Genomic DNA, 21904 nt, shown 5'->3' with positions numbered 1-21904 from the left:
GAGAGTATCCCTCTCTGTGTGTTATTGAGGTTGACACAATCCACCTAAATACAAAGGGCTTAAGGACTTAGAGGACTTGGCTTAAGGGAAAAGGTGCTGAAATGTTCGTTAGTCCATTTTCAGTTTTATAGACAACCTAGGCCTTTCTATCATCGATACCATGAACTCTCCAAATTAGTTTGGCTTATCTTTTCCTGGTGCTATTGGTTCAGATTTGGGCAAAGCCTCCTCTTAAAGGACACCTTATCCTCTCTGCTCTAGGACTCTATAAACATTGGTAACTCTGACAAGAAAGTTCCAGAAGTCTATGTCCTGTCCATTATCAATCTCTTTCCATGGAAAACTCAATTCCCCATCCCCACCGCCAACTTTATTTTTACCTTGTTAATACTCTTGTGTGTTAGGGTGAATAACAGTCCCCCGAAAATATCCATGTCCTAGGTACTAGATCCTGTCAACATGTTAACTTACAGGGTAAAAAGAACTTTGCAGATGTGGTCAAGTCAAGGATATGGAGATGAAGAGGTGATTCTGAGTTACCCAAGTGGGCCCAATGTAATTGCAAGGGTCCTTACAAAAGAAAGGTATATGAGAAAAAAATAAAGGGGATAAAAGGTGATGTGATATGAGGCCCTGAGTCAAAGAATGAGGACAGCCTCTAATGTTGGAAAAGGCAAGGAATGGATACCACTCTGGAAATTCCAGAAGGAATCTCTTCTGCTAACACCTTGGTTTTAATCTCATAAGATTCATTTTAGGCTTCTGACCCCCAGAACTCTGAGGGGAACAATTTGTGTTTTTTGAAGCTCCTCAGTTTGTGATAATCTGTTACAGCAATATTGAGAAACTAATATATCTTAACATGTTCTTGGAAACTATGAAATAAGGGTATTTGAAGTAGACTCTATTATGGATCTATTATGACATACCATTGAGATTCTGGTGTACAGAACTGGGAAAATATAGGTAGTCGAGTGGGAAGAAATTCTCAATAAATTGTCTTAATAATGCTTATTTCTTACTCTGTATGCTACTTATTAACTTTTACATATATTAGTCTGCTCAATTTTTACAAAATGTGTTGAGCAGGTTGGGAAGAAACTCTTGAGTTCTTTTTATAGCTATAGAAAATGAGGTGCATAATGTTTAAGTCATGTAGCTTAAATCATACAGAAAATTAGTTCAAAAATCAAATTCTTGGGCTCCTCACCAAACCTACTGAATGAGAATCTTTGTAGGAGACTTTTATGCACACTGAAATTTGTTATGCACAGGTCTAGAGCAGAGGTTGGCAGGCTGCAGCTGGCAGGTTAAGTTTGTAAATAAAGATTTAAGAGAACACAGCTATGTCCTTTCATTTTATTGTTTATGAATGCTTTTGTTACAATGACTGAGTTGAATCAACACATAATTTATTATCTGCAAAACTTAAAACATTTACTCTCTGATCCGGCACAGCAAAAGTTTGCTGACCTCTAGTTAAGACAGCACAGGTGTTGTTGAGGTGTTAAATAGATGATTCTGTAAATTTTTTCAGTGTTATGACATGTAGCCAAGAAAATAGTTGTAAAATATCCAACACATTAGCCAAACTGCTTTGGGATAAATATATCCTCTCTTTGTTTCTGAATGTACTAGAGTACATTGCTTGAAAACCCATAGGGATTCAGAATTAGAAACTGATAATAACTAAATAATGAGTCCATTCAGTTTTTTCAAATGTGTTAGAATAAATGGCATTTCTGTTGCTATGATTAATCTACTGAAATAAATCTGAATTGCAATATTAGAATGAGATAAGCTTTTTAATGGAGAAAAATACTTTTTTGGCTTTAAACTGATATGAGCCATGAATGCACAATAAAGATGACCCCACACATTATTTTAGCCCTTATATAAATGCATGGCAAATTACATTTTCTCTAGCATTATCAAGAAATACAATAGTGTAATACTGAAATCAATATTCACACACTACTTATACAACCCACTTTATGCTTTCATAACACAATTTTTATTAAGACCATGTACTCGGCATGGAAATAACTTTATTGTGAATAGGAGATTTGATGAGATAGTTGCAAAAAATAAGCTTTATCTATGTATCTCACACACACAGGAAATTACTGTTCAAGTAATTTGAAAAAAAAAGTCTAAAAAGTTTGGAAAAAAGCTAGAAACATTGTCTATTTTTCACTTCAGGAGTAGGTTCAGTTCAGGAAAAAAAATCACTGCTTATTAGAAATTTACAAATCAAGGAAAGCGATTTTCCTCCCACCTCCCTTCCCTTTCCCCTTCCTTCCTTCCCTCCTTCCCTCCTTCCCTCCTTCCCTCCACCTTCCTTTCTTTCTTTTCTTTCTTTTTTAAATTTTTTTGACAGAGTCTTGCTCTGTTGCCCAGACTGGAGTGCAATGGCACTATCTTGGCTCACTGCAACCACTGCCTCCCATGTTCAGGCAATTCTCGTGCCTCAGCCTCCCAAGTATCTGGGATTACAGGCACACACCACCACACCCTCCTAATTTTTATATTTGTAGTAGACATGGGGTTTCACAATGTTGGCCAGGCTGGTCTCGAACTCCTGATTTCAAGTGATCTACCCACCTCTGCCTCCCCAAATGCTGGAATTACAGGTATGGGCCACCGTACCCAGCCCCTCTTTTCTTAAAATATTGTCTAGAGCTAGTTTTATCTTAGTATAAATTTTCTTCTTGAATTTCCTTTTATTATCTAATACTTTATGTTTGTGAATAGTATGAAACATTATGTCCCTCTTAACCAAGTATTGATGACAATGACCTAAAGCCTTTAGGGAAAATACTTTAAATGGCTTTTAAAAAATTTTATATTTTAAATTAAAAGTTTCATATATATAAAATGAAACAATAGTAAAATAGAGGCCCATGTAGCCATCACTCAACTTTTATCAACATTTTCCTTTCAAGTACCACATATACCTCTGTCTACTCTCAACATCTCAATCACTACTATAATTACTCTATTTACAATTGTTTATCCTGAAGGTAAAATATCACATATGCTAATGCACAAAGCTCAGCCTTACAGTTTTGAAAAAAAGATACACCCGGATAACCCATAACCCTAGGATGTCATAGAAGAATTTTTTCTCACAAGAATGTTTCCATATTTCCATTCCAGTCAACTTTCACCATTTCCCCTTAAATCTCCAGAAATGAAATTGTTCTGACTTTTTTTTTTTTCATTTTAGTTTTTCTATTTGGGAACTTTTTAAATAAAGGAAGCCTACAATTTGGTCTCTTTCTATGTCTGACTTCTTTTGCTCTCAACAACGTTGTTGAGATTCATTCATGCTGATGCATTTAATTTGTGACTTTTCATTGCTCAGTTCCATTCTAGTGCATGAATAGGTCGCAATTTGTTTTTACATCCTCCTGTTGATAGACATTTGAGTCATTTCAGAATATAATTTTTGAAACCAAAAATTTGCATTGATTGTATTGAGGAATTATTCTGTAAAGATGGCAAAATAAGCAATAATAATAAAGTAAAATAAATTCATGGCATTCTGAAACAAAGTGTATTATAAAACAAATGTAGCTGTCCTGAGACTTCTCATCTTGATAGACTCCTATCTAATAGGGGAAGACTTAGTTTTAAGTATTAAATAAGTTAATACCTATAAAGTTTTTATAAGTGTGCCTGTCACATAATAAAGGCACAGTGGGTTTTAGCTTTCATTATTTTTATTATTTGTAATAGGAAAATATAATGAAAACATTCTAAAATGACTCAATTAGAATGAAATTTTAGGCAGTATGTGATTACCATAGCATATAATACTGTCAATTTAATTTGCTATCATTTTCACCTAGAAGATAAAACAACTGAGAAATAGCAATTGCAGGTCAGCTATCTCTGTGGTTATGAGGGTTAGAATTATGTTGGTGTGATATTTTATTCCATTGCTTTTGTTCTCATAAACCTTGCTTTAAAGTTAAAAATTTACTCAATTTTTATTCTGTCTATAATAATAATGGCTTGGTGGCAGTGCAATAATAGAAATAATTTTGCTAGAGCAAGTAAATTATATAATACATTACACACATACATCTATGCTAATTCAATTTAGAATAATATAAACAGATTAATCCAATTGAAATTTAAAAAAGCAATAAAGATACTGCTTTAAAATTATGTTGAGTTGTATTTCTTTCTTTTTAAATTATTTCAGCAAAATAAGATGAAAAGTTTATATTTGCTTCATTGGTATAACCTCAAAATCAAAGTAAGAATATCACATTAAATTTTCTAATTATTTTCACTTTTAACTTTATTTAGAATTAAAAACTATAATGCACTTGGCACTTTAAAAAAGTGTGCTTTGAATTTGATCCTTACCATTCTCAAGCTCTCAGAGGAAAAATACAGAGACTATCAGTGTAGCTAAAAATCTCAGCCTAGGGCAGTGGCCCATGCTGTAATCCCAGCACTTTGGGAAGCTGAGGTGGGTGGATGATTGAGCTAAGGACTTTGAGACCATCTTGGATAATAATCATCTGAAAACCATCTTGGGATAATAGGTAATAATAAAAGTCATCTTGAGATAATAGTCATCCAAAAACCTCAGATTTTTACACATGGACTGCTGTTTTGCCAAGTTACCTTATGTTGTAGGATTTTTCAGAAATATATTACAGAACAATATGTTCTTTGATACTGGTAACTAAGTTACCTTCTTTTAATTTTGGATGATAATTGATCCTTTGAAAACCTAATAAATATTGACATAGGTATCTAATACATTAGCTGTTTGTTTCAGCATTTTTACCTAAAAATTCACTAACTATACTTTTATATGATAATCAAATAAGATAATCATGGAATAAATAATATAATATCCATGGAAAAATCACATATAATACCTACATATTTAGCATTTATATTCTCTCTAGGTAGATATCAACTCATTTTTAAAAATAGGTTTAAAATGATTCTCTCTAGATAGATTCAACTCATTTTTAAAAATAGGTCTTTTCAACACTTTTTCAATCAATTAATACTGACTGTCATATAATTTGTATACTTTATTCAATTTGTCTGTAAGAGCTAAATACGTAGAGGCTTACCTGATATACTATGCTTTATTTGGCATTGATTTAAAGCAATGTTCAAGAAAACATTTGACAGAAAGAAAATAATATTAATCATGTATTAATATTCCTTGCAAGACATTATTATTCTCACTATAATTTCTTATTTTTTTAGTATTCAAATTTGTTTTACTTACAATATATAAAAATTTTTTCTAAGATATTTACTCCAGCCTTACTGTTCTATGATTCATTTGTCTTTTCTACCATTTTGAAATGCCACATAAATGCAATGTCATTCCCATAATTGCTCAAAGATTAATATTAGTGGCTCTGTCCTAACAATTGAAAGTCCATTTTGGGGTCATGAAATGGAAATAATCCAGACCTGGAGACATATTCCTGTTTATATATATCATTAGTTTCTTATTATCTCCTCATGAAACCAATATTTTGGAATTCTTAAACCATATTGCACTAAAAATGTTTGAATTTGAGAAAATGGAAGAAGATTAAGACGTGTACTTTCTTTGCTCCTTACAATCTACCAGTTTTACATCATCTTCACTAAGATATTCTATATAAACTTTCAACTAAAAACAATTTGTCAAAATTATTTCAATAACTTTTAGCTCTATACCTTCCTGAAGCAATTCTAAAAGTTTTCTTCAGAATGTTTAAATACCCTAATTGATATCTTAGTAAGAGCTATCATCAGTACTACACTTAGAAAGAGAGCTGTAATTGATGGGGAAAATACTAGATGAGGCCTTCAGGATTGAATGTGAGACATCAAGGATTTTCAATGTTTCTTTATAACATAAGGTGATAATGTGTTGATCCTCAAAAGGAAGAAGAATAAAGCATAGTAGAAACAAAGGATATAGAGCCCTTAAAAATTGTTCAAGATGAAATCTCACTATCCAAAGCACAATTATACTTGTAAGCCATTAGTAAAGTTATTAAGTTCACAAACAGGTTGATGGGAGTGGTTTGGGAGATTTTTTTTTTTTTTTTTTTTTTTTTTTTTTTTAGCAGGGAGAGGATGTTTGGGAGTGAGATTGAGATTGAGGCACTTAAACAAAAAGAAGCATGACTTTATGGAGGTTTTGAGACAGTCCCTTAACTCTCATATGTCATAAAATTTGGAGGTTCAATCAAAGTTTATCTCCGTCTCTAGCAGGCAGGTCTCATGTAACACCTCAGTTTTATGCTGGTTGTATAATAAAAAGAATCCTAAATCTAAACAGTATAGTTGTCATGCTCATTTTTTGTTTAAATTTCCGAGGAAATTATCTAGGCATTCATTTTTTTTCTTTTTAAAACAATTACCATTAATCCTAATTAAATTATCAGTCTCTGGGCCTCAGAGTGCTGACATATAATTTGTTCTGACATTTTTCTTGTGATACCCAAAAGCTCTGGGTTCTTTTTTGTTCCAATAACTGAAGCATGATACAGTAGAGCTTGCTGAGTTTCTGATTAGAAGTATTGCCAAAGCTGTAAGTTGACAACTTGTTAAATCCCTTTGTTGTTTCTATAGATACATACCAGCAGGCATGGTTCAGGTAACTTAAGGCAAGTAGATTTTGATGATGAGGAGTGAAGGACTTATATATATCCTTCTGATGACAGCATTTTCTTTTCAGGAAGGGTGATTGTATTTCCAAATTGACTCCCAATTTCTCTTTCTCTATGAGAGCCCTGACCATGACTACTTACGGTTTGGAAAACTGCTTAAATAACAGCATCTTTTCTATCAATTATGCCTATTTTAAATTTGGCTTTCATGTGTAAATAAGCTTGTTAGTCAAAGGAATGTTGCTCTTTCATTAAACACTTGTAGGTATTTTCTGCCTTTAAATTATAAGGAGAAGCTTTAATTGTACAAACAACGTGCATGCTCACATTTGCCATTTTTTTGATTTAGGTATGAAATTATTTGGCATGTTTCTAATTACTTTCTCTTCAGCTAAATCTTCAATTATGCTGTTTTACCTTTGTTTGTCTTGTTTCAATAAGTAAGTGATTGAGTAATTTTGTAGGTAAAACAAGTAAACAAATAAAAAGTTAGACATATAACAAGGAAAAATACAACCCAGCAAGTTAAGCTCAACAAAGGGAAACAGCTGATTATAAAAGAGCATTGTGCTAGAACACTTCAAAAAATAGAGAGTCCTAGAGGATCTTGTCTGCTTTGGTTACCTACTTTTCTGAAGGGGGCTTTAAATCTCAATCCGTTTCTTGAAGAGTTTAGGCAAAAATATGTATACCATTATTTCTTTGCAAGATAATTTGTAAGGCAAACTGTTGCTGCTCAAGCTGTATAAACATATCTTGGATTTCTACTGAAACATTTAATTCAAAGCAGCATTCACAGTGTCGGGGGAAATGACAAAATGTTTAAAAATAATAGACATTGCTTAACTCAGAGTCATCCGTGCATCATAACATTTTATATAGTCATTGTACTGTCTATAGGAAAAGAAGGAGAAATAAAGATGTCTGATTTTAAGAAATATTTTTCTGTTATACTTACTTGGTAGTATATATGTTTATACTGCTCAAATTGTTCCTAATTTTATAATTTTGTATGTAATTTTCAGGTGTTTATACTCTGTGCTACTATGTAATACGATCTAAATAAGAAAAATGCTAATCACTGATAGATTAAGTAATATCTTACCTTTATAATGCTATAGCATAAATTCATTAAGTGACAAAAATGGGATCAGAATGTGAGGCTAGTGAAATAAAGCCTTCCTTGCTAATTCTTATAAAATGTTGAATGCAGTGCATAACAGATCTACTATTACACAAATAAAACAGAAGACATTCTGAAAAGTGCTAAGACCCTTAAGAAGAAATTACCTACATATACATTATAGGTGAAAAGTGTATCAAAATAAAGAACTAAAAAATGTACTGCCCTATTCTGTTTTGTCTGCTACAATAGAAAAGCTCAGACTAGTTAGCTTGCAAACAACAGAAGTTTATTTCTCATCATTCTATAGGGTGGGTAGTCCAAGATCAAAGATGCCAGAAAATTCAGTGTCTGGTGAGGGTCCACTTCCTAGTTCATACACAGTATCTTTTAGCTATAACCTCTTATGTTTGAAAGGGTAAGAAATATCTGTGGGGCCTCTTTTATAAGAGCACTTATCCCATTAATAAAGGCTCCAGCCTTATAACTAATCATGTTTTAAAGTCCTATTCCTAATACCATCTCCATGGATGTTAGAATTTCAACACATGGATTTTGGGAGAACACAAATATTTATAGCGTGTAGAGCATTATGTCATTAGGGAAATGCAAAGGAAAATAACATGAACATACAACTATACACCTATTAGAATGGCCAAATTCCAGAACACTGAAAATACCAAATGCTGATGAGAATGTGGAGAAACAGGAATTCTCATTCATTGTTGATGGGAATCAAAAATGACACAACCTCTTTGGAAGACATGTTGGCAATGTCTTACAAAACTAAGCATATTGTTACCATAAGATTTAGCAATCGCACTCCTTGGTATTTACCAAAATAAGTTGAAAACTTATGTCCACAAAAATGCCTACACATGAACATTTATATCAGCTTTATTCATAATTGCCAAAATTGAAAGCAATCAACATGTCTTTCAGTAGATGACTGGATAAATACACTCTAGTACATGCAGACAATGGAATATTATTCAGCTGAAAAGAGATGAGCTATCAAGACATGAAACAATATGGAGAGGCCATAAATGCACATTGCTAAGTGAAAGAAGCCTATCTGAAAAGGCTAAGTACTGGATGTAATATGACATTTTAGGAAAAACATGACTCAGGAGACAGTTAAAAGATTATTAGTTTCCAGAGGCTGCAGAAAGAGGATGAATGGATGACAAAGAAGATTTTTAGGATGGTGAAAATACTCAGTCTGATCCTATAATAGCGTGTGCATGTCATTATACATTTGTGTAATCCTATAATACATAAAACACACAGAGTGAATCCTAATGTAAACCAAGGACTTTGATTAATTATAATGTGTTAATGTTGGTTTATCAAATATGACAAATGTCCCAAGATGGTGAAGAATGATGATAATGTAAGAGTTGAGTCTAGGCAAGTATAGGGCAGCAGGTATGTACGCAATCTCTGTGCCTTCTACTCAATATTGCTGTGAACCTAAAACTGCTCCAAAAAAAATAAAGTCTTATAAAAAAGAAAATGTAAGTAACAGTACTGAAAACCAACAGTTAGCAGAAACCCTAAAATAGAAAATTACTCCCAAGTATACCACTGTAATTGTAAAAAGACAATTTCAAAAATTATTAAATTAAAATTCAAAATTTATATAGTGAGTATTTTAGGAGTGTAAATCTAAAATCTCAAATTTTAAATCATAGTATAAATTAGGACAAAAGAAGGGATAAAGTGCTAAGTTTCTCATATTAGAAAAATGTCACTAAAGTTATTTCATTCAATTAACTTAAGCTTGTGTTTTCTCTACTGATTCTCTAAAGTTTGACAAAACTTCAAAATAAAATAAAACTAAAAATAATATATCAGGAATCTAAAAGAAAACAATATTCTTATTTCTAAAGTTGTTTACTTTATTTAATCATGTGGCACTGACATGAACATAGATGCTGTTCACATCATTTCTCTCCATCTTTGATAGCATACATTTTTAAGATCAGGCTAGGTTTTCTTTATTATTGCTAAAAACTGAAAGTTCTTATAAATATATTTTTAGAAAATTTAAAATGTGACACAACCTAAATTTATTTCATTTCAGAGGTCTCAAAGTAATTTTCTTAGGAAACTTTCTTTTGCTGCTGAAACAAAACTCCTTGAGTGATTATCTAATGATGCTTATTGCCTGTGAGAAAAGGGCTCTTAGAAGATCCAAATGGGACTTCCAGCCACCAAGAGGGAAACGTAGTACAGGAATATATCCTGCACAAAATTAAGTGAGATTACTATTCCTAATTTTTTTTAACGTTTCCTTGAACGTGTCAAGGCAAGAAAACAAATGAACTGTTAGCTCCATTTTCTTTTCTTTTTTTGGGTGGCTTCTACCCAGAACATAAGAATTGCTTCATAATGAATAGTAGTTCTGTTTTCTTTTAGGAGTTATGAGTGTCAGTATATTCAGAGATTCAAATGTATCATCCAAATTCGCAACATTTAACAGGAAGATATCTTTTCTATAGTTATGCAGCAATCAGCAGAAGTATGTCTAATTCCTTTGATCAAATAGGGAATACAACATAGAAAGCATTTATTAATTGTAATCTGGAGTCTGTTCTGTACAACCAAGGTACCCTTCCAGTTTAAGCCACCGTTTTATAAATAACTGGCAACTCTTGTGAGGTTGGATTTCTGTGACAACTCTCTAGGAAGATTCTTGGCAGAAAATGCTTATTGGCTAATATAGCACATCCTGAAATAGATGCAATTTTTTTCTTTAATTTTTAAAATATGCTAGTGACTAACTAAATATTGCGAAAGTACTATTATCACTTTCTCCAAACAATTTTTTCCACAGTTCATCCCACCTTCTCTAAAAGATGTTTGATGCAACATCAGATGTAATGATAGCTATACTGATGGCCTCCAATAATTTTTTATCCACTTTTTATTTCCTTCCCTCATGATCAGCTGTTGAGCACAATTCACATTTTCAGTAAATTATTCAAAAAAGAGGAACAATAATCTAACATTTTTATTCTTGCCTTAGCTGTATTCAGCATTCAACATCTCATAACATAGCTCAAAAAAGGATTTATATTCTTATAAGCCTTGCCTTCCAAAATACTCAAAAAAGAAAAGATAAAAGGGAACCTCTAAAAGTCCTAGAGTCCACAATAAGTCATAAAAGAAAAAGAACATTCTGTTTTACCTTCCCAGAGACAGGAACGTCTCACCAATCAATGGTCAAATTTTAGCTAAGTTTCATAATTCCCTTTATTTGACAAGTTCTTTCTTTCAGAAGTCTTTTATAAAAGTTACAAGTTGTTTTAATCAAGTGACATAGCTGTAAGCATTTTATTATTCTTTTGGCTACTTCCTTGACATCTCACCAAGATTAGTATGCTTTATTTTAACCAGTGAAGCCAATGGATGAATATCTATCATGTCTCTTAAGAGGCCCTTTGTGCTGGGGCTGCAAACTTCATCTGCTTTGGGATGTTACAACCAAGAAACACAAGGGAACTTTGCTTTCTGTTTCTCAGCCATGTGGCTAATTTCAGTTTACGGCCATTTGAATATTTATTTATTTATTTATTATACTTTAAGTTCTGGGGTACATGTGCAGATCATGCAGGTTTGTTACATAGCTATACCTGTGCCATGATAGTGGTTTGCTGCGTCCATCGCCCTGTCATCTACATTAGATATTTCTCCTAATGCTATCTCTCCCCAATCCCCCCACCCCCTGCTATTCCTCCACTAGCCTCCCAACCCTAAGGTCCCAGTGTGTGATGTTCCCTTCCCTCTGTCCCTGTGTTCTCATTGTTCAACACCCACTTCTATTCTTCATTACTGAAAGGCAATTGCTGAGAGTTTGATATTTGTCTTTTTTAAGTGGTTTGTCCATGGGGAGGCAAAAATTTTGGTTGGTTGACAAAGTTATTCACAACTTTACAACTGGGTCATTCAGACTGCTGTTTATATGATTTTAAAATGGCCCTGTGTCACATTCTGTGCTATGATATTATGTTGATTCATCTGTTGAAAAGGCATCCTCATATTTTCATCTGTCAATTCTTATTCAACTCTGAGGACAATCAATTCTAGGACCATTCCTAGCCTCTGCTGTGAACCTTGTCATTTCATATACACTCATGTCAGTTACAACACTTGCTAATTTTGACTGAGTACAACTCTTTTATCCAAAAAATTAAATTTATAATGACCCACGTTCGTATTTTTGACTTTAACAAAATTCTTCATTTATGGAGAGCCTTAGAACTAAAAGAGACAAAATCTCTGATACTTTCATTGATTGATTCAGTGAATTGTTAGAAATCAATGAGAACTTCAAATGGCCTTTAAAATTTATTTCCTGAAAAAATTAAATGACATAATATGAGAAAAACCCAAAGTTTCAAAATTCAAATTTTTTTTTCTTTCTTTCTTTCTTTTTTTTTTTTTTTTTTGACTTTCTCTGCCACCCAGGCTGGAGTGCAGTGGTGTGATCTTGGCTCACTGTAATAACTGCCTCCTGGGTTCAAGCGATTCTCTTGACTCAGCCTCTTGAGTAGCTAGGATTACAGGCATCCGTCACCAGGCCCAGCTAATTTTTTCTTTTTGTAGTAGAAATGGGCTTCACTATGTCAGTCAGGGCTGGTCCCAAACTTCTGAGATCAGGTGATCCACCTGCCATGGCCTCCCAAAGTGCTGAGATTATAGGCATAAGCCACAGTGCCCAGCCCCAAATTCAGATTTCTATTGCACCTCTGATTTTCTTTTCTACCCGAATACTTGTAATGGTTAATTTTATGTGTTAACTTGACTGAACAACCATGTGCCCAGATATTTGATCCAAAATTGTGGAGTGTATTTGTGAGGGTGTTTCTGGGCGAGATTAGCATTTTAATATGCGGTCAGAGGAAAGCAGAACATCCTGCTTTACTCACCTGATAAATTGAAAAACTCAATAGAAGAAAAAGGCTGAGTAAGAAGAAATTTTGACTTCCCAACTGAAGCTTAAAGACGTCAGTCTTCTCTTATCTTCAAACTGGAACAAAACTGTTGGCTCTCCTGGGTCTTTCTGACCTGATTCTGGTAGTTCTTAGACTCCACAATCATGTGAGCCAACTTTTTATACCTATTGGTTATTATTAGAGAGAGAATCCTACCTAGTGCAAGACTCTTCTTCTCTTTCTTATTCTGCACAACTTGTAAAAAATGGTATGAGGGGCTCATGCAGAACCTCAGTAATGGTTGCAATGACACTCATATGTTCTATTTTTCTAAACACACAAAATGAACTATCTAAAGTAAACTTTGTAAATTTAAAAATAGGTGCTACTATTTCAAACACATACCCTGACAGTGTACATTAACTGTTTTCCTAGAGTAATAAAGAGCATGAATGAATAGGAATACTTTGTAGCCACTTGAAATTGCTGGACTTTGAATACTTATTTAACTACTAGATCCTTGACAAAAAACCTACTTTTCTTCTATGTGACAGTATCCATGTCACTATTTGGAGAAAGATTTAGTAGGTAAATGGTGTTGAAAAGTCAATGTAATTTACTTAAAAATGACTAATGAACCAAACAAACATCTTTTTGCACCAACTTACTATTACCAATCTTTATTAGAACCATTAGCCAATTAGTTCACAGATACAAGTAGAATAGCTGTCACAATTCAGATAGTCCTTTCTAAACATTACTACCAATTTTCCAATGTTTGTGAGGACCAATATCTTTCACAGGAACTGGAGGAATAATAAATCATCTTTTTTATTTGAAAATATTTATACCACATACAAGTCTTTATGATACCTCTTCCAGGTAAAGAAGTCAAAACACAAAAGATATTAGGATTTTGATTTGTATAAGATCTGAGAAGCAATAAGCCATATAGTTGTTCAAAATGACAAGGGATATTTAACAAAATTATATTCTTCTACCCACCCTGTGATAAATTATTCACCATAGATGGTCCCTTATTTTGTTCACTATTGGCCTGTGGTCTGCCTTGTTTAGAGGTATCTTTTTGATTTTAGTTGGAGAGATCAACAATATACTATAATTTAACTGTATTACTACAAGGCCTTATAGAATCTCATGTTATTTATTTTGGTATTTAATATTGATTTAAAAACTTTATATTTTCTTGGATGGTCAGCACTCATCCAGGAAATAGATGATTTCCTATAATATTCAACAGATATTGTTAGTTCTCAGGAGTGTTCTATATTTCCTTTGACATGTTAGTACCAATATGGCAAAAAATCTCCAAAACAAAACAGACTTCTTACAGAAAAAAAATCTATTACTTCTGATATCAATTTTAATCTGATGGATGGACATGTTTAGAACATAGATTAAAGAGTTTCAGAAGTATCTAATACCAATCACAAATATATCTTAATGGAGTCTCTGCAGGATTTTACAGGCAACCTCAATGCAAAAGCACTAAATCCTCTATTCTAGAGCTTCTCCCCTGGAAACTTGAAGTATATTTTACAATTTTTACCCTTAAAATTGTATATGCCTAGAATAGGGACTTTCTGCAAAATATTACCAAATTTTACTTTATTGGTGAATAGAAAATTAAAAAGTGAGCTTGGATCCTGCCTCAGAAAATAAGAACTCATTACTTACCATTGCTTATCTAAGTCATTCTCTGAACCCTTTTGCTATGTCATTTTCTTTTGTCTGCAATATGTAGCAGTTTCTTAGTCACATCTGTGCTTAACATCCAAATAGACCAGGAAATGACGCTGTGAGTTTGAAAGATATATTAATCTTTAATTTTTCTATCGCCAATTTTTCTCCAAAGCATTAGCATCGTTTCATTTTTACAAACAATTCACTATCATAATATATTCAAACCTGTAGCCTCTTTAAAAAATGTATGATTTATATTTGAGTTTACCAAATAACAAATAATTTAAAAATTATTTTGTTCACTCTTTTCTTGTAGGTACAATTGCATGTTGCTTATTTCAACATGTAGCATTTATGCTTTTGTTGTCTCAAAAAATTCCTTATTTCATATTTGCTCTTGAATGAGTTAATCTCATATAGTTGACACTTCTTTGGTTGAGCATTTTAAAGGTATTACTTCACCATATTTAAGGATCTATTGTTTACTAATTAAAAAATGATACTCCTTTGTAACTTTTTGTAGATAATCTGTTTTCTCTTTAGAAGTTCCTAACCTTTTTTGGATTATTATCAATGCCATGTGATTGCACCATAAGGTGCTTTGCTTGTATTTATCCTTTTTGGGATAGAGTGTTTTTTCTAAATATGAGAGCCTAACAGTTTCTTTAGTTTAAAAAAATACTTTATGTTATCTCTGTAAATAATTTCTCACTCTTATTTGCTCTATTCTCTTCTTTACTAATTCTCACTAGTGGGATTTTGGAGCATTTCATTTACTTCTGTTTTACTTTGAACTTCTAATTCATGTCTTCCATGTCTTTATACCTTTATTTTATGCTTCTTTAGATCTGTCTTCCAATTCATTAATTATGTCATTTACTCTATTGAGTCTCATGTTGAACCCTTCTATTTTTATTTTAAAGACCATATTTTTATTTCTAGAATTTCTATTTGATTGTTTTTATTAACTGGTTTTCTGTTTAATTATCTGATATTCACATTAGGTTTTTCCTTCTTTTTTTCTCTTTGAACATTTAAATCTCATTTATTGGCCATCTATTTGCATTTTCTATTGTATAATTCATGTGGCAATATATGACTGCTTTTGCATTTTTTGACTTTTTCAAGGCAGCTTGTTTCTATATGAGCTTTGTCATTTTAGAATACCTACAGCATTTTTTTAAATGGAATTCATCAGTTGTGGAGGTATTTCCAGAAACAATTTCACATTCATATCTACCAGAATCTTTTAGGTTTCACTGTTCTGGACCTATTTTCAGCATGAGTTTTCTACATTTCAAGGTAGTGTGAATTTGCATGCCACAAATATGCAATGCATGGGCTTAGCATTTTGATTTGTCATGAGGGAATTACTCTACTCATTAGCCATAACTGTCAACCCACTCTTATGACTAATATGTGCCAATATTTATAGGACATAGTCAGAGTCTCCAGCTAGATATGGTTAAAACTCATAGAACAAAAGTACAGATGACATAGAAGATTATATGCTGGTACAGATAAAGATTATTCAAATTCCACTTATTTGGAGTTGTCTGAACAACACCTATAATACAAAACAAGGCTATACACGTCTGAGTTGACTTTCTTATAAGATATGTATAAGGAGTATGTCTTCCTTGACAATCACAATGTTTGTTGTTTCTTGCTGCTTTATAATTCAATCTCCAATTAATGTATTACTTTTGTTTCCTAGCCTCCAATTTATTACAACCTTGTTTCCCTCTAATTTTCCAGATGCTGATTTATCTCTTCACCTTTCAGTAAGCATTTTTTTTCCCTTTAATTTAGATCAATATTTCTTGAGTTGACTACCAAATCATCTTACCTTACCTCTCTGTCTTGGTAAACTTTCACATTAAACTCTGAATTAATAATCACAGGGACTTTTTCCACCAATGGGTCTGAATGAATTTCAATAACAACCTGTCCTAGTTTCTTGATGTAGCCCCAAAGTGTCTACTTTTGGATAACTGGACTATGGAGGCCCAAGAGAGAATCAGGCTAATGCCAACTGGCTAGGAATGTCAGGCAAGTCTCCCTTTTGAAAATGAGACTCCAGATCATTTCACTGTAACTCTGTGTATGACTGCTTTCTGGAAAGAAGATTTCTTTTCCTCTAGCACAGATATTCCTCTGTAGCCTGCTGCTACAGAGGAACTCAGCCTACGTAAAGCATATGTAAATCCTGCTGTTCTCAAGATGAAGACACAATTGTACATGTTTCTCTAGTAGGCTACAGGGAAAAGTAGAGTTGTCTACATGTAGATTGTGTGTATATCTTAAATTACTGGAATAGGATTTATTCAGGGCAAGGGCTGATACAGGAGAATAGGGAAGGAATGAATGTAGATCCCTTTGTAACTATAAACTATTACAAAATATATATAGTTCCATTAAGATAACATTAAACAAAATAAACCTATGCTTTATGAATACCTTTAGACTCACATAGTGTCTGGTAGCAATTCATCTTTAACATGAGCAGAAATGATTCAAATCAGCTTTTAGATTAATACAATATAAAATCATCTGCTTTAGCATGTAAGAGCAGTAGTTATTTTTTAAAAATTCTGGCTTCTGGTTAAAAACCTACGTGTGGATTTTCAGGTCTGAGCATTGGCAACTTTAAGGAATTTACCCAGCAGGTCTCATGAGGGAAAGCCACCCTCCCCACATCACACTGGGTGCATAGCCTGAGGGGTTCACTGCAGTCTCTCTAGAAGGAGTTGCAATAAGGACGCAGTGTCCCTGGCCAGCCATACTTTCATGTATATTTGTTTTTCTAGCCCAGACACCTTTATTCTGAGGTCTCCTTATCCTAGGCCTTGATCAGAGGTCTTCTTCAGGCTCTTCTGCTGAAGAGAGGGAAATTTTGAAGATACTTTCTCCATCACTCTGACTTAATAATCAGTAATTTTCCACTCCTAACCCTACACCACTCTCTCCTCTTAGGCCCCAGGTCCACTAAACTGCAGGAGCCTTGTGTTCAGAGTTCCCTTGACCGTGAGATGTCCTACCCCTGATCTATCTGACCCTTTATGGGAACATCATTCTCTGGTGGGGAGTGTGGGAGTAAGAATGAAATAGAGGGAATCAGCACCTTCTCCAGTGTTAAACTCTTAAATATGCTCCGGCATTAAGCAATGCTTATGGACTTCACTGTTTACTCTTTTGGCTCCTTGTTGCTTTAACAGATACATGGCAGCTCAGCTCTGTCTGCAGCTCAGGTGCCTGACACCTCTGGTGTTGAATGCTTGGCCTTGTTATTAGGTACAGAAATACCTCTCAATTGTTCCTAAGAGCCAACTACTCTTGGTAAAACACCTGACATCATCCACACTAAATACAAAATGTTAAGGCTTGAATTAAGATGGACATCAGAGTAACTTCTTTGAGGGGTAACAACTTTTGGCCTAAAAGACCAGCTAGACAGTCCTCTTTTCATTTGAATGGCTCTCATGCATAGTTATATCAACTGAATTTTTCATGTTGAGCTATCCTGATTTGTCATTGAAACTGCTGTTATCTGGGTTTGAAATAAGAGATTTAATAAGCTTCTGTAGCATTGAGAAGCTGCTGGTAAAGACATATTCTAGCTTTCTATTTTTAAATAAATTACATTAGAATAAATTTAGTAAATCTCTGCTGGGTTATATATTCCCCAAGAATATGTAGAAACTCTTCTTTAATTATTTTGCAAACTACTCATTACAACTGGAGTTTTCACAAAGGGGAAGATATTTTATTAATATTTTCCAAAGTCAGGACTTTTTTCACCTTTTATAAAACAGATATATTTCCTTTAGTTAAACAAGAACTGTATAATTTACAATGCTTTCTTTTTACCATGGCTTCTCAGAAACTCAAGACTAGGATTTGTTTAATATTTTCTATTCTTTTTAATTAGATTTTTAATTTTAACCCTTATTTTGATTTTTTGTGTCTCATTTCAACTCACTTTAAAATACCTTCTCAAAAGGTATAAAAACAAAGAAATAATGAAGTAAATTACTGATGTTTAATAATTAGTCAATATATAATTGCTAATTTAAAATTAAGTAAAATAAGTTAAAATTTAATATAAATTGTTTTAAAGTAAAATCTCAAAATATTCAAAGAACATATTAAATTGCAAAGTTAAACAAAGACTGTCTCAAGATAATACCAAAGTAATTACAAAAAAAAGAGGCAAATTAGATGGTTTTATGAACTAGCAGATTTTTACTGATTAAGTTTGAATGGCATATCTGCGATTGACCAGGGAGAAATATAGGTGACATTGAATAAGTGCAAAATATGATACCAGTGAGCATTTATTTTTTGCATCAGCATAATCTAAATCTCCTGAGTGAGAATTAGAATGATGGAGCAGTAATGCAAAGAAAGGTATAGGTGAGTTTCAGTATTAGGCTCCCCAATAAGTGTTTGCATTTAAAACAGTAGGCTATGAGAAAAGCAGAATTTATAGTCTACTTTATAGCTATGGATTGGAAAGAGCATAGAAAGCGGTTGAAGTATCCAGGCAGAAGTCCTGGATCCTAGAGGAAGGTAACCTGGGTTAGAATCTACAAACCACTGCTCGACAAAATAAGAGAGGACACGACAGATAGAGAAACATTCCATGCTCATGGTTAGGAAGAATCAATATCATGAAAATGGCCATACTGCCCAAAGTAATCTATAGATTCAACGCTATCCCCAACAAGCTACCAATGACCTTCTTCACAGAACTGGAAAAAAAATACCTTAAACTTCATATGGAACCACAAGAGAGCCCACATAGCCAAGTCAATTCTAAGCAAAATGAGCAAAGCTGGAGGTAACACACTACCTGACTTCAAACTATACTACAAGGCTACAGTAATCAAAACAGAATGGTACTGGTACCAACACAGACATATAGACCAATGGAACAGAACAGAGGCCTTGGAGGTAATGCCACATATCTACCGCCATCTGATCTTTGACAAACCTGACAAAAGCAAGCAATGGGGAAAGGATTCCCTGTTTAATAAATGGTGTTGGGAAAGCTGGCTAGCCATGTGCAGAAAGCAGAAACTAGACCGCTTCCTGACACCTTACACTAAAATTAACTCCAGATGGATTAAAGACTTAAACATAAGACCTAATACCATAAAAACCCTAGAAATAAACCTAGGCAAAATCATCCAGGACATAGGCATAGGCAAGGATTTCATGACTAAGACACCAAAAGCATTGACAAAAAAAGCCTAAATAGACAAATGGGACATAACTAAACTCCAGAGCTTCTGCACAGTAAAAGAAACAATCATTAGAGTGAATTGGCAACCAACAGATTGGGAAAAAATTTTTGCAATCTACTCATCTGACAAAGGGCTAATATACAGAATCTACAAAGAGCTAAAACAGATTTACAAGAAAACAAACAAACAAACCCACTCAAAAGTGAGCAAAGGATATGAACAGACACCTTACAAAAGAAGACATACATGAGGCCAACAAACATATGAAAAAATGCTCATCATCACTGGTCATTAGAGAAATGCAAATCAAAACCACATTGAGATACCATCTCACGGCAGTTAGAATGGCGATCATTAAAAAATCTGGAGACAACAGATGCTGGAGAGGATGTGGAGAATTAGGAACACTTTTACACTGTTGGTGGGAGTGTAAATTAGTTCAACCATTGTGGAAGACAGTGTGGCAATTCCTCAAGGATCTAGAAATAGAAATTCCATTTGACCCAGCAATCCCATTATTGGGTATATATCCAAAGGATTATAAATCGTTCTATCATAAGGACACATGCACATATGTGTTCATTGCAGCACTGTTTACAATAGCAAAGACTTGGAACCAACCCAATGCCCATTGACAAAAGACTGGACAGGGAAAATGTGGCATATATACACCATGGAATACTATGCAGACATAAAAAATGGTGAGTTGTGTCCTTTGAAGGGACATGGATGAATGTGGAAACATCATTCTCAACAAACTGACACAAGAACAGAAAATCAAACACTGCATGTTCTCACTCATACGCGGGTGTTGAACTGTGAGAACACATGGACACAGGGAGGGGAGTATCACAAACTGGGGTCTGTTGGGGGGAACTAGAGGAGGGACAGTGGGGGGTGGGCAGTTGGGGAGAGATAGCAAGGGGAGAAATGCCAGATATAGGTGATGGGGAGGAAGGTAGCAAATCACATTGCCATGTATGTACCTATGCAACAATCTTGCATGTTCTTCACATGTACCCCAATACCTAAAACACAATGAAATACACACACACACACACACACACACACACACACATATATATATATATATATATATGGGAAAAAAAAGAAAGGAAAAGGCAGCATCTTCAGGGAATTGGGAAGAGTATGGAGAAAAGAGAAACAAGTGCCAGTCTGAGGAATTCATGAGGTCAACAGAGACTGCAGAACATTCATTCAGGAAGACAAGTTACAATCTGAAAACCAACTCCTCCTTTTCCAATGAGCCTATCAATATCTTTTACTGAGGTGCTGAATTGGCTGTTTTTAGCAAAAGCTGCCTGGTCATCTTGTTTTGGTGGTCTAACTTACGGGTGTACATTTGTGCACTGAGATTTTAATTAATCCCTTCTAACTGCCCTGAATTTCCACCTTCCTACTTTCATACACTATGAGCTAGGACTCAAAAGTTCCCAGAAAAACAGAGTGGAGTCTTTGAGTCATTGAGAAGGGTTAATACAGAAGAAAACACCCAGTTATTGCACTTAGGAATGACCTGGACATCAAAAAACTCATTTCCTTTCTGTACAAAGTTTAACCTTTTCAGTGTATTTTCTCATTTGTAAAACTGAGATAATAATGCCAGCCTGGAATATAATTGTGAGGGGTTCAGTTATGTAAATCACATTACACTATGCCTGGAACATGATAAACACTCAATTAATTATCGCTAATAATTATTTTTGCTTAATAGAATTTTTTATACAGCTTTACCATTTCCTTTTGGCATAATAATTATATTTTTCTTTTTAAAATTATTCACTATTTAAAAATGGTAATCTGAACTATTCTATATTTGTATGTTTTATGTCTGTGTCTTCAAATATTAGCTATTATTTTTCATTTGTGTATTCAATCACTCAATTATGTATTGAGCATCTACTATGCAATTGAAACTGAGTTAACAGGAAATAAAACAGGCAGAAATCTCTGCTCACTGGAGCTTGGACCCATAATAATTTTATAATCATTAAGGGCCAGCTATGTATTAGCTACCACATGAAACACCTTGCACATAGATTCTTATCAAATCAATAACAATGTTTGGGATAAAATAGAATATATCAACGGAAAGAAATAATTTATTAACATAACTACATGATAATAAGAAGCCAAGTAACCAATGTAATTTTTAGTTCTGGTATAAACCACCACTCAACTACTTTTGATACCTAATAATTGATGGTGAAAAAG

The 21904-nt window shown here is 33.7% G+C and overlaps 1 protein-coding gene across 1 annotated transcript in view; it reads right to left on the bottom strand.

Moving 5' to 3' along the window:
- GALNTL6 (polypeptide N-acetylgalactosaminyltransferase like 6) overlaps nucleotides 1-21904 on the bottom strand; it is a 1261291-nt gene that overhangs the window by 933994 nt on the left and 305393 nt on the right. The gene's annotated exons all lie outside the window — the stretch shown is intronic.

Source organism: Sapajus apella, unplaced genomic scaffold (assembly GCF_009761245.1).
Source record: "Sapajus apella isolate SASKATOON/1434 unplaced genomic scaffold, GSC_monkey_1.0 scaffold39, whole genome shotgun sequence".
Taxonomy (NCBI): domain Eukaryota; kingdom Metazoa; phylum Chordata; class Mammalia; order Primates; family Cebidae; genus Sapajus; species Sapajus apella.
This window is presented reverse-complemented; position numbering and strand designations above follow the sequence as displayed.